This window comes from Protopterus annectens, chromosome 2.part2 (assembly GCF_019279795.1).
Source record: "Protopterus annectens isolate FY-2018-M chromosome 2.part2, PAN1.0, whole genome shotgun sequence".
NCBI classification, from domain to species: domain Eukaryota; kingdom Metazoa; phylum Chordata; order Ceratodontiformes; family Protopteridae; genus Protopterus; species Protopterus annectens.
Window position 1 is genome coordinate 1,074,542,601 of NC_056730.1, and position 15,094 is coordinate 1,074,557,694.

Below are 15,094 nucleotides of genomic sequence, written 5' to 3' on the forward strand. Positions count from 1 at the left end.
AAACTCTGTACCCATGAACTACCACATAAATGGCAGTCTACTTAATGTTGAATGTGTGATAAGAGACTTTGGGACCCAGGTGGACAGTAGTCCCTCCTTTGATAATCACATCACCACAGTAGTCAGGAAATCCTTCTGTGTGGCACCCCTCATCACAAAAGGGTTCTCATCCAAGAAGAAAGAGGTAATTGTTCCCCTCTACTCAACACTCATTAGACCCATTATACAGTACAACTCCCCTTTTGGAATGTACCTCACAAGACATCTGCAGCAGCTGGAAAGGCCACAGAAGTATCTCATAAAGAGGATTACTGGCCTCAAACAGATGCCCTACACTGACCGCTTCAAAAAACTCCAGCTTTACTCTGTAGCATATCGCTTACTCTGAGGAGATCTCTGCCTAACACATAAAGCTATGTTAAACCCAGAGCTGTTGGACATGCTACACCTTAAGAAATCCCAATCCCTCTGAGCACATGAAATTAACTTTCTTGGATAGCATACGCCAGGGAACCTTGTTGGCTAGGCTTACTTAGGCCCTTCGGCTGATAGCCTAGTACCTACCTATGAACAGTATGCAACAAGCATAGCTGTTTGTCACTTTTAACCTGAAAAGGCTAGTTAGATCAGTAAAAATATCTTAACCCAACTAACTAAACCATTTTCTTTATATCACTAGTATAACAAGCACGATAACTTCAAAACAGAACACCACTTTCAGTCATTTACCTTTCTTGGTGAACCACAATAAATTACATGGTACTGCATTAAGACGTGGCTCCTCCGGGACAGCAAATTTAAAGTGCTATTTCAAGCATACAAGTGCCATTATAGTAAGTTATATACTGTGCTCATTCATACCAAGTTGCATTGATTTAGATAGATGGGGGACAGGTGTTAACACATTAATTTACTTAGGCTGCTAATACACAGCATTGCTTACTGTTGTCACCCACAAGAAGATGTACATCAATGTACAGAAACAATTAAAAAAGCTGCTGTCTTAAGCCTTCCAATCAGATTTCATTATGAATCAATTACTTAACAGCACTACAACAAACTTCTATTGAGTTATTACTCAGACAGATGGCAGTTAAAACATCAGATATATGAATGCAATGTGTAGTCAACCACACAAGTTAGCAGTCTCTCACAAAATAACTAGGGTTGTCAACCTTTTGTGTAAAAAATTCTGGACATGTACATAAAGTAAAATTTGTGTAATTCTGGTACCCGACATGCAAAATTTTGCTTAATGTTTAGATTGAACAGAGATGATCAAAACGGTACAAAAAGGCACCCTCCAGTTTAAATAAGCAAATTTGAGAGCTGGTCAAATCTGCTAAAGCAAACTATGAGGCAAAGATAACATGAAAATTTATGTTCCTATTTCTTATTCCTTAAAAAAAAGTCTTATACAACAATTTATACAACAGCTCAAACCCAGTTTTTGTAGCCCAGAGTTTCACAGCCAGGGACTTGAGTGTGCTGCAGTTTGCATACCCTGCCACTCATGTTTAAACTTAAATATGTGTTTGGCAAATACAAAGGAATAAACGCTCAACAAATATCAAGTAACAAAATCCCATGCATTTTACTGAAAACCAGAAGAAATACTCTAATACATGTGTCAAGAAAACATGCACACCATGGGAAAAATCAAAACTGCCTGTTCTCAGGTTCATTTTTCTGGACCAAAACTGTATGGTTTCCACTATGTTAACCTGCCACTGCACCCCCTGCCTTTCCACCATATGGCAAATGGTCCCCCTACCCAAGAGCAGGCTGTCACCCCAACTCCCCACCACCACCAATTACATTCTTATTTAAAGGGGAATGGACCATGTCTTTCCTGCCAGAGTAAGCATTTTGACTATAATCCCTTTCCCACTCTAACAAGAAAAGGGAGTACGAATAATGCCCATCTTCTTTATCAACTTTAATAAAAGCTTTAATATAAGTATTTCTTCTCTTTTTTATTACTATTACTATTACTCTATTACTATATTACTCTATTTTTAAGTATTATTTTCAACTCAGTTCTAATGCAGCATTTTATAGGATTCCTCTCATTCTTATTCAATGCAGTGATGCATGTGAGGTAAAAGCACTGGGGCTTTTGCTACCTGCATCTTGTTTACTCCAGTAGTGCCTTCTGAACTTGGAAATACATTAAATTATCAACATATAATATACTAAAGAATAGTTGTTACTATCCCTCTGATGTTCTCTCCCTGTCTGCTTTGGCTGTTCTGGTATATGAAAATAACAGATAGAAAATATGACAATACAAATTAAGCAATCCATACAAAAGTGAACAAAAACTGATGACTCTCACTGACAGATTAGAGAATAAGAAGTTAATACAAATGCCAGGCCATAATACGGCAGCTGACCTAACTTTTCATGACATAAAAAGCATTGTCAGATTCTATCACGGAATTCATTCCAATTGTTTTATGACACACTAGATCATTTTGGTTATTTACAGGAAAACTCAGCAGCAAGTGAAAGTAAACACTTGACTTAAATGGCTATTCTTAACTCCTGCTCTAGAAATATGCACACAGTTCATAAGACTTTAATATTTAGAAAGAATAATTAGGAACAATTTGGATTTCATAAAGACCAGTCATAAAGACTACTCAGTAACCTGGAGGGTCTAAAATACAAAAACAACCCTGTTCAGTAGCAACCCATTCTTGAGCAAAATCAGAGAGAACTGCAGTTAGAGACCAGTGGATTTACCCATTTATTAACCTAATGACATACTGAATATTATCAGCCATAATGACATGGTGGGTCCAAAAGTACAGGTGAACTTCCTCTTACCACTTTTCCTAGAAGTCACCAAGACAATATAAGATTATAGTTCTACATTTACTTTATACCTCGTTTTCATGAACAGGCAAGTGCTGATCATTTCCTTAATTTCCTCCCCTAATCATAAATAAAAAACTAGGTTGCGGTTCTGCTTGACGTTGCGGCTCTACTGCTGTTATGCGGTTTGCCAGTGTGGTTGATCTGATGTAATGGCAGGTGAGGGGTCAAGTTAAAAAATTGGTAATTTAAAGGGGCTGCACAAAAATTCAGACTATCATTTTATAGGTAAGAGCGGAGTTTTCCTATACATACTAGAAGTTGAGGAGTATGCTCTCAGCAGTCCCTGGGGTTTCCATTATATATTTTTGCCCTTCCCCTTATCAGCTGTTTAACTTTTATGGTGAAAATTACTGAGAATTGTAGTCAGGTATGGCACTGTCTTCGTAAACCAAGTTTTAGATTAAGGCAAAATGTGTTGAGCTACCAGTATAGCACCAACTAACCTGACAACTTGTCTTGTTACTTCGCAGCAATAAGTAACAGTGTTATATTAGCAAAACAATAGAATGTAGATGACAGGGACAATTGGTGTATTTGTTTTTTATGTGTATTTTTTTAAAGCTAGGTAGGGCACATTTATGTATCTTTTTAATGTACCCCCCTCATCCTATTGTTCTGGCAACTTTGTTATTCAAATATATGTGCTGCTTATCTCAAACTGTCACCTTGCTATCTCCAGCAACAGTCTGGTTTATTGAGTTAAAATGTGTGCAGAGACTCAGAGGTTAAGAAGGAGAAGAAAAGAAATCGCCAGGCAAAGAGAGGCAGGTATCCTGAAGAAGTGTATTATGGAAAGGAACTTTAGATCTTTATCACCTTCTGTGATGTGGTGGCCCACAAGTGCATCAACCAACAGGTGTATTTCAATAAGGGAAAAGGTCACTTGCAATTATATTTTTTGCAAGCCTGGTACAAAAAACACATTGCAGTGCAGTACTGCATATACTCCAAGCTGCCATGCATAGCAAAAAGATTTACAAGTATACATTAACTTTATAATAGAAAAAACAAATGACCTGATGCTAACACCAACTTAAAAATTACACAAAGCGATGTTTTGCTCTCAGGAACAAGTAAACTAATCATTCCCACACATCCCCACTACAGTATTGTTCCCAACGTGCACTTTTCTCAACACTTGTCTACCTTATTAATTACTAAATCGAAAAAGATATGCATTCCCAGGCAAAGATAGATGAGGTACCTTCCACTGTAAGTCGCAGATCCTTTTCCCTTTCCAAATGTAACATTAAGCAATGCAACTCTAAGATCTACATTTCTGCTCCAAAAATAAATAACTTAATGAGAAGCAACAGGAGTACAAGAAGTGAACTGAGCTCTGAATGGTTTGAAGCCACCACAACCTGCTTTCGCATTCATATCAACAATTAACAATAAATGAGGCACTTTAGAAAAGCTGGCTCAAGTATGTTAAAATGAAAGTGGCAACTGTTACAAGCATCTTACACCAGCTTTTAGACTTTTCCCATCTAATGGAGTTTTTGTAAGTTACTGATCATTTGTAAGTAGTAATTTGAAAGAAATGGGGCCTGCAGCAGCACATGCATGCTATTTGTAATTAACACAGACACATTGGTGTATAATAATAACAATCATACACCACCAATCTGCTTATTGAGTCACCAAGAAGCAGGTTCTTTGGTTTGAATGATGGTGCAGGATATGCTGGCAATGAAAAACTATAAATAAAAAAAAAAATTGGGATTTAAAGGGGCTATTCTGGAATTCATGGCACCCCATTATTTTGCCCTCAAAACTGGTAAATACCTAGGAATTTGGAATGGTTGACAGGTATGTTTTCAACCTATTTTAAACTCCACTTTAATTTTATCCCACTCCCTAGCCATTTTAATATAGTTCACTAACCTTTCTTATTTGTATATATCTGTCAGATCATTAAAATTTAAAGATAATATAGAAAGCATCATTCTCTTAAAATGTTATTAGTTCCATGTTTTATGTGTAACAGTTTTTTATTAAGTATCTATTTCCAGCTTTTCTGTCACATGTATACACTAATGTTTGGCAAGTTGATCTTTTATGCAGTTGTTTCTTGTCATTGCCATTTCAGCCTATGTCGCACCTTACAAACATCTTACAAAACTTTTTGTTTTATTGAAAGTCCTCAAAGAATACACTCCAAATACACTACTCAAACATATTCATTTAATACTAACACACAAAACAATGTACATCTTCAAATATTGAAGTTTGACCCTCCTAATAGGAACAATTGTCTGAAACTGACAGCCACATTGTCACACTTGGGTAAATCTGAAAGGAAGGTTATCCATGCTTAGATGCATGGTACAGCCTTTGCTTCTACTAAGTGCTGAGTGGTTTTGTCTTATCTTTATTGCTCTTCCAAATTGGGAAAACACTTGAATACTTTCAGAAACCATTATCTCCTAGTCATTGAAATAAAGAACTATCCTGTTTTTATTGCTCTTTATCAGATTGTCTCCATGGAGATGTGAGAACCAGAAACAGAGGCACTTATACAAGCATTTATTTATTATATTCAATGTTCTTTTTTTTTTGCTTCCTTTTAAAATGTGTTACTAGATTAAGCCAAGAGCCTTAATCCATTCATTCTTTTATGCAAAAATGTGAAAAAGCAAATTAAATTTTCCTTTATCATTTCCTTTATCATGCTTTTTTGACCAGACTTTTCTTTCTTTTTTTTTCACATTGCAGTACCAATTTTTCTTAACACTGAACAAGTAGAAAGAGAAAAAGAAGGAAAAAAAAACAGAGGCACCTGTTTACTTTAGTATCCTATTACACTTGAAAATTACTCAGAAAACTTACTTTATAGCATGCTGATTTTCTAATGCACTATAAAAAATACTACTGTTAAGAAAAAATGTTTTACTCAGAGTTAACTCAACTCTTTCCCTCCTCTTTCCCCCTCCTAAGTATTCCCCCAAATATTATTAACATGAAGTAGGGCATAAGCTTTAGAGACCCCTACAAGTTCAACAAAGTTAAATCAAAAAAGTCCAATGTTTCCCGGTTTTCTTGTTTTGTCATGTTTCACAAATATAATTAATGCTTTGTAATCCCACATTTATTTGTCATTTTCCAAGTTGCCGGTTTTGTTCCTGTTTATGTCAGTCTCCCAGATCCAGTCTCTACTTTATTTCCAATGTACTCTTAGCTCTTGTAGTTATCTCTTGTGCTTTTTTTGTCTCTCAATCATTTTCCATTGAAACCATGGAAAAGGTTTTACTGGCTCAGTCTCTCTCTGTGGTCTCTATTACCAGGTGAACAAGAAGCAGAATCTCTTTCTGATTCACAGCTCACTTTTTGTTAGACAAACTTTCATATTTCCTCCTTAGCATGTTCTACATCAAAAATTATGCTGTCCCTCTAGGAAAAAAATATTCTGAAGATAGCTGGGAATAGCAGTTTGAATCTTATTTGGCATTCCCTGATTAGTGTAATAAAGTTATTCCTCTTCTGCCTGGTGTACAGTGAGTAATCATGTTCCACAAACACTCTACTGTCTCCCACTTTTAGTAATTTGCCCCTCTGCCACAGTTTTGCAGAATAAACTCTTTCAGCTAGTAGGATTGTAACTTTACTAATACATGTCTAGGTTGCTTTCTCATGGCCACGTTTGGAGCATACACAATGTGTGTCCTTCAGTTTAACAACTCTTGCTGTGGAATACCAGTCAAGTTGCATATTTGTGCTTTCATAAAGTTAATACAGTCTGTTACTTCCAGCTTCATTGATACAAAAGAAAATTTCAGGTTTTCCCTGTGTCCTCTGTCCTCTGATTCTATTATTTTTTGAAAAATCTCTTCTTGAGCAATCTCATATTCAGCCAGCCCTTTCTTCATTTCAGCCTCTGATTTTTGCAGTTGTATCACCTCATCTGAATATTTGTTTAAAGTGTTTCAATTATTCTAGCCTTTTGTTATTTGAGTTGACATACTCCATCAGTGTTTTGTTTATTTATTAAGCTCTGAGTGAATTTGAGTTATTTTTTCCATTAAGTTACTGGAAGTCATGACTTGCACCAAATCTGGAGTTTGCACTGCATTTTGTTGAACAGCTGCAGAATTCTTCCCAGTCAGTGTTTTCCCTTACCTTTTGTGTTTGATTTTCTTTCAGGTTTTCTGAATTTCTTTTTTTCTGGCATCCAGGAAGAGTACTTACTGGCCAGTTACTGAATTCTACCCAAAAATACAAGTTTACTGGCTTCCTCTTCTGAGTTTCTGTTTTCAAACTGAGAGAGCTGAAATTAAGCTATTACTCAATGTGCAGCCATCTTAGAAATCCTGCATTTATGACTGTTGACATCAGAAGAAACGGTTTCCAACCTGATCCAGAATGCATTGCTGCATGTCATCTGAAATATACAGGAAACAAAGTCAAAACAACAAGTCAAAGCATTCAACAGTTTTGTAGGACTTAAACAATGGGTTCAACTGTTTTATCAATGGCTCATATATAGATTGTGTGCAGAAAAATCCTGTGAAGGTGACCCAACATAATGCAAAGAAAAACTTAGACATACAATTTTTTAGTTGCAGCAAAGATATTTATTGAAAGAAGTATATGATCCCACCATAGAACTGGCCAATAACACAAATAATCAGGAATTGATGGCCAAATCTCTTTTGATATATTTATGTATGTATATATATATATATATATATATATATATATATATATATATATATGTAAGTGTATTTTAATTACTGATCTGTGAACCATTTTCCATGGATGCCAGGAAAAAAAGCTCCATTACAATTTTCAATATTATATATATGTATGTGTATATATATATATATATATATATATATATATATATATATATATATATATAATATATATTTATATATATATGTACGGGCCTAGTTTGTCTTATAAAAAAGAACAGTACAATGAATGCTACAGAACCAAATTCCAGTTTAGCAAAAGTGCACTTAACCTAAAATGGACTATGGTAAACTACATTTCCACCAAAGACAAAAAGAAACACTGCAAACACATTTTTGCAGGGTGGCAAGATCCCTGCACCTCTCAAGTGGGAGCTACATATATATACTAACTTCGAGACTGCACTACAGTGGGGAAAAGGGTATATTTCCTTATCCTCACTGTACTGTGATCTATAACAACAATTCCTCCCAGTATTTTATATACCTCTCCCGTTACAAAGCTCAACAAAAATATCATTCTTCCTGTAAGTGTAGTTTGTGATAGTCATTTTTTGGTTAAGTTCACTTTCATTAAACTGTTGTTTGGCTATGTAGCATTCACTGAAGTGTTTTTTCAATAAGGCAAAGTACACCCATATGTGTATATATATATATATATATATATATATATATATATATATATATATATACACACACACACACACACACACACACACACACACACACACACACACACACATATCATTGATACAAAGAAGCATGCTGAAGCAGACATTCAACTGAAAACTCCATACAGGCTATAAGGGGAGATTGATGGTTAGATGATAGAATCCCACTACTACTAAATGAAAAGGCAGAAGAACAGCTGCATGCAGAGCTATTGCAGAAATTAATGTCTGTATATGTTTTGCAGGTCTACTTCGAAATTTTGAAGTTTCAAAACATTGAATTTCTTATGGTTGAAACCATAAGATCAAAAATTTGAAATGTTAAAATGTTTGAATGGAGATCACTGTACAGCACATAACAGTATATTTACCATTCTCCTCAATGTAGTGTGATCTGGGAGTCTGTATATTTAATTAGCAGGGGTGTGCGGGTGCAGGGGGCTTGCCCCCTGCAAAACAAAAAAAAAGATTTTTCTTTTCCTTTTTTTTATTTGCATTTTGAAGTTTCAAAACTTAGGTCTTATGGCCTTGAAATGTGAAGTTTTGAAAGTTCAAAATTTAGAAGTAGACCCATGTTTTGCCATGCTGTCAACATAAATACAATGTAGTCCCCTAGCTTGTTTGGAACCATCCCAAGTAACTTTAGATCTATCTGTCCAATTTGGGGCAATGTAGAGTATAGCCAGTGAGAATAATGTGATTAGTATACGAATATCTTTTTGAGCTAGTCCATTCAAAGGGATATGTAAAAGAGCAAATTCCCAAGAAATGGTAGTGTTTTCATAATCCATTTTTGCTAATTTAACTTTTAGGGAACAGCAGAGTTTATATGACGGTTTACAACAGCATAATGTATGAAACAGATCAGCTTTGTACTATTTACAAAGATAAAAATCTGCCCACAGGCTGGGGTAAAAATTTAAGAATAACGGGTTAGATATGCATTGCTATTTATCATTAACTGACTACAGAGGAGTTTTTTTACAAGTAAAATTTTAGAGGATAGACTAATTGATTTTAGTTGATGATTATGGGAAATTGGTTTATATTCATCCAGTAATTGGAAAAGATAATGGATTCTTGAAATCATAATGATGTAAATAATTTATATGTATTAGACAGCATTTTTTCAATATGAAGGATTTCAATAATTGTTTACATAATGTTATATTAGCTTCATTTATATTAGGTTCATTCAAATATAGTGAAAGTAGCTCTATTGTTTGTCTCAATATAACAGCACAGCTTTCTGGTCAATTAAAATATTTTATGAAATCACTATTTGAAAGATTTTTAGTTATGCAAAAATCCAAGAATGACTTATCTTTAAGTAGTAGGAAATTAGAAAGATTTAGAATTCTATTGTTAATCTTTAAGTTAGAATTTAAGTGAACTAGCTGTAATAGCATAAAGGAATTTTTCAAATTAACAAATTCAAAAAGATTTTGAAGCATTTTTATTCTACATATTAGAAAGTTATGCAGTTTTGGATTTTTAAAATTCTCTTTTTTAATAAAAGGTAAGGCTTTTGGGTTGCAAAACAATTTACATACAAAGTTATACCATATTTAACCCCAAGAAGGGCTCCACATAGAGGAGTTAGGATTATATTCTACTATTTGAATTATTTTACTAGAATTTGTTATAACATAATATAATTTAAAATCTGGAAGACTCAAACCACCAATGCTTTTAGGTTGAATTATTTTTTATACATTCTAACCAATTTTGGGGCCATATGGACTTAGCAAGTTTGGAATTAATATTGCCCAAAAAATTATTGATTAATTGTTAGGTTGATTGCATTAAATTGAAATAAAATGTTGGTAATATGTTTATCTTAATGATAGCTACCTTGGAAAGCAGAAAGAGATCTAGTTTATTCTAATTTGTAATATAATTTTCAGTGTTTGACCACATTTTTGCCACATTATTTTTAAAAAGGGAGGCAGGGTTGTGATGAAAATTTATACCCATATATTTTGGTGAATTGTAAATTGATGTCAGGAATAATATCAAAGTATCTGTAGTTAGGGTTAAGAGGAAAGATGGAGAATTTAAGTAAGTTTATTTTGTAGTTAGAGAATTTAGAAAAATGTCAACATTACAGAAAATGTTAGATAATTCCACACTAGGCAATGCAAAATATAGAAGCAGTAAAGAGTATGGGAATTCTACAAATCTCCATATTAAGTGATACATATTTTGAGTTATCACTAGGCAATGCAAAATATAGAAGCAGTAAAGAGATGGGAATTCTACAAATCTCCATATTAAGTGATACATATTTTGAGTTATCATTAAGAAAAGAGGTACCCACGGTAGTGGTGATGTGGTAGCCTTGTCGCCTCACAGCAAGGCGTTGTCGCATTTGATTCTCAGCTAGAGCGTCTTCTGTGTGGAGGCATGCGTGAATGGGTGTGCCTTCATTGAAGGTTGTGCATCAGGGCTGGTAACTCGGCAGGTAAAAATCCATGACCAAACATTAGCAGACCGGAGTTCCACTGTGGTGACCCCTAACCGGGATAAGCCGAAAGACACAAAATTAAGAAAAGAGGTATAGATATTAAATAGGTAAGGTGAAAGGTGGCAACCTTGTCTTGTATCATTTATTATCTTAATTGGGGATGAGAAAATTTTATTAATAAATAGATAAGTATATGCACTCAACTAGAGAATTTTTATAAGATTAATGAAAGGACATGGAAAATCAAAGTGTGGCAGAACTGTGAAGAAAAAATCTAAGTTTAATCTATCAAATGCTTTTGAGTCATCTAAGGCAAACAAAAACAAAGATGAATTTTAATGATTAGATACTGTAATTAGTGTCTCTAATGTTAATGTATGATCACAAGTTTGTCTAGATTGCATGAAACCAACTGAAAATGTGATATTATTTGTGGTATGATAGGTTTCAGCCTGTTTACTAGAATTAGAGCAAAAATACTGATATCAATATTAATAAGTGATACCAGTCTATAATGTGCAGGGTCTCTGAGATCCATATTTGATTTAGGGGTCAGAATTGTTTTAGAATTATTCATACGGAGGTCAGAGATATCATTCTTACATATATGGTTAAATACATATAGTATATTTTTAGAAATTGGCTGAGCAAACATTTTATAGAAATCAGGTAAACCGCCTGGACCCAGTACTTTACTCGATTTGAGGTTGTTAATAATATATATGATTCCTGGTTGATTGAAGGGTGCAGTGATATTATTTGTTGGGCCTTATTAAGTTTTGGAAAGGATAGATTTGCTAAGAACCTTTACAACTCTTGCATAGAGAAATTAAGCATATGATCTCCATAAAGATAGGCATAGATTTGCACAAAAAATGTTTATGATTTCTTCTCTAGTTTTGTATCATTAGTTCTGATATACAATCTCAGTTATCAAAGGTGGACTGTTATAGATTTTTATTATTCTTAAACGTCCTATGCATTCTAGACCAATTTCTGTAAGAAACTACCCAAATCCATACATATATATATATATATATATATATATATATATATATATATATATACTAGTAAACTGTTCTCAGCTAAAGATGAGAGAGCGAATTTTGTAACATTGAAAACTGCGGGAAGACAATGTTACATAACATGGCATGAGTAAACAAAATACCAGCATCTGAATTATTTCATTCAGAAATTATCTCTTCATGATAGACAGTTCTGGAGTTTAAACAAAAACAGCTTTTTCTCTTTTTACTATTCCTTTTACTTTATCTAAATAATCACTCACAGAGATGTTTTTGATTACTACTTTTCAGGCCAAATAACATTACACAGTTTCTGTGTCCCCCGTTTAAATTCTTTTGATTTTTAGGAAATTGATGAAAGATGCACATAAAATCTTCTTTTATACTAGTATCACATCCCCAAATGGGTGTAGCACCCAGCAACATTTTAGAATATCTTGTGGTAGCATAAAATACTTAAAGAAGTATTTTCAAACAAAAACAATCTAAATATCCCTTCTTTGTAGCATGGCTGGTGAGACAGGGTAACTCTTTGTCAGTCCACATATATAATTGTAGTGATTAACTCTTCCAACCAAATAACTCTAATTTGTCTCTCTTTGACATCTTCTTTTTTAATAATCTAAACAGTTTTCATATGTTTACATTTTTTGCACAGATGTTATTTTCTATTTTCTTGTCACCAAAAAGAAAACATTTTGTCCATCCATTCTTTTGGATTGTGTACAGTTGCAAAGCCTTTGGCTTTCTATTAATTTATACCAATCTCTGTTTATGAGATATTCTCCACCCTTTCTCATGTATTCTTCCTACAGCAGTACTTTTCTTCTGTCATTGACTGATCCCTCTACATTATTCTCCTGTCAGAACTTCAAACTTCGGGAAATTTCTTTGCCTGTGGGTCCCCATTTTTGTATCATTTCTATTGAAAGCAACTCATTCAACCACACTAATGAGTATTTTTTACAGCATTATTATTGTCAATACCAAAGTCTCCTTGCTATTTTCCCTGTATACCTGTATAACAATCTTTCCCATAATATATTGTACAACAATCTGATCCCGCTCAATCGTTGTATTAGGAAGGCTTTTAATCTATAGTGGTGTATTGGCTTCAAAGTTCTATGTAACATTTTTAGCATTGCTTGCTTTACAGTATATGCTAATGTCATGGACTGCCAAGGTTCCCCACATCTATTGGCAAAGTTAGTCTTCCACATGCCACTAGATATGTTTTTTCAGCACATATACATTTTGTAGTATTTCTTCTAAGTTTACTGTTTAATAGCAAGGGTAGAACAAATGACTGGACTGTATAAATTCTATGGGTCATAGTCCGGACAAATATTCTTACATTTCTGATAGATATCTTTTAATTTACAATTTATGACTAGTGATCAATCCTAGTTGAAATATTTAAAATAAAATATAACAAAATGAAACATAAAATAAAAGCATAAAAATATGAAAACTAAAAACAACAGCATAACTGTACAGTATACTAATTACTGGAGAAAGAAAAACTAGAAAACAAGTTTTTTTTAATTTTTGCAATGTCCTTCTTGATTTCAAATTTGTGAATTTCAGTAGAAAAATCTTCAATACCCCCCCCCCCCATTTTTATAATTTTTTTTTTACATGGGGTCAGGGTATCATGTCAACTCTGTTCACCTGTCTTGATTCCTTCCTACCTTCCTCAACAGTCAAGCCCGAGAGTCACAGGACTTCTGTCATCAATCCACCCATCTCTTTGCTAGATATCCTTCTTTCTTCTTGTCTTTGTCCTGTCTTTTCCAAGTCTTCTACATCAGATCCTCTTCTGTTTTTTGACATATGCTTAATCAACCATAAGAGGTTTGTTATGATCACCTCTGCAACATAAAAATGTACAGCAACATCTTTAATAGGAATATTGCTAAACATGGCACTCTAATGGTGACAATCAACAACTCTTTAAACAAAAAAAATTAAACTGTACCAAAAAGGTTGAATTTGCTGTCCAGTCTGTTTTTCTTTATACAGAATTCAGATATGATAAATGCAACATATTTTTGATTTTACCCTTATCAATTTTCCTTTGGATATAAACAACTGGTGGCTGTAATTAATAATTTGCTAAGTGACTAAAAAAGTAATCTGTATATCAATAGTCCATGGGGGTACATGGAAATATATGTAGTCTCTGGCATGCTGTAGCATAGCATTCAGGAACTGATGTACAGTCCTGGATGCTAATGCCTGTGACACCCCAAGCATGTATCCTGTTGGTCTCTGGAAAGTTCATGCAGCTCAAATTCTAAGTGACACCCTTCTCCTTCTTGCCTGAAGTCTATGAGCAGCAGCAGCATAGACTTCAGACTGTTGCAGAAACACATGCAAAACATCAGCAGCCCCCAACATTCTTTACCTCTAGTGTAGTTTCCATGGCTGTATTCCAGTAGGTTTTGGAATACAAGACAAAAATCTACATTAAGTTTACATGATTGCCTTATAGCTTGTTGAATAGCTCCACCATCTTGGATTGGTTGATTACCATACAATTCAGCTGTTAATGCTGTAATTAGCATGCCACAATGTTTACCATGTTTGTGCATCTCTACAAATTGTGTTAGAGTCACTTACTGAATACAAATCAGCACGCTACAGTGTGTGCATCCTACAGCAATGCACACAATGTTTTGTGATACATGTAGAGTTTATTGAACCCTGCCCTCTGTCTGGTGCTAGTAGTACACAGTAATTACATGGGTAAGTAAAGTTTGTGAGCATTGTCTGGGATTAATTTTACTGTATGCATGTGTATAGTACCCCTCAGATGGTGAGCATGTGTGCTATCCATTGCCTGTTGGGCAGGGTGAGGGCATATTGTGCAAGCGTACTTCTTTCTACAGCCATAGCAGCTAGTTGTTCTCTCTCTGACTCCTCGCCTGTGTGTGGATGTGGTGACCTTGCCAGTGGTGGTGGAATGTTTGCTCCTAGCCCTTGATGTTCCAGTTGTAGCTGTTTTTGCAGGATGATTTTGGCTGGATAGCACAGACTATGATAAATTTGCCACATGTACTGGGGTCATTCTGCAGAGCACTCCTGATGTATCTAGGCACCAAAACCATGACATCAGCAGCCCAAACACATGCTCTGTGATATTTCTTGTTTTTTTTTTTTTTTTCAAAACAGGTTTATTGTTTTAACATATAAGAGAAATATCATAACAATTTTATACAAGTAATTAAAAATAGGTATTATTATAATATTCAACAAAACAACTAAAGTATTTACAAAGACATCCACTACAATCAGATCAATTAATTAAACTAAAATACCGTGCTATTGAAATTAGAATTTTTTTAACAAATT